The following is a 428-nucleotide window of genomic DNA, read 5'->3' on the forward strand; positions in this document are numbered from 1 at the left end:
CCAGAATGGGTCCAGAACTGGACTGACACTTCACACAGCCAGTAATCTCAAACAAGACTCAGGATAAGTCAATATGGAACAGGCACATCCAGACCAGTTGAGAATCAAGACAAAAGATGAGAAAAATGCAGTTCCCCTTTTTGTGTTAGGTCTCTCTTTGTTCTATTTTTGTCCGTGTGTTTTTAGACAACTCTCTTTTCCTGTTTTCTTATCAAATCCCTCTTCTATCAGTGTATTCCCCTCCCTTTATTATCAATCTCTATCTGTGTGTGTGTGTGTATCAAAATCTTTGTATCTATCAATCTCCCTCTCTCTGTGTATTACTCTAATATCAGATGGTATCCCTTTTCCTCCCCTCTTCTTCTATCAGCCCCCTTCTAATTCTGTATATGTCTATCTCTAATCCCTCTGTATATCTCCGTATATTT

This window comes from Nicotiana tabacum, chromosome 18 (genome assembly GCF_000715075.1).
Source record: "Nicotiana tabacum cultivar K326 chromosome 18, ASM71507v2, whole genome shotgun sequence".
Classification (NCBI taxonomy): Eukaryota; Viridiplantae; Streptophyta; class Magnoliopsida; order Solanales; family Solanaceae; genus Nicotiana; species Nicotiana tabacum.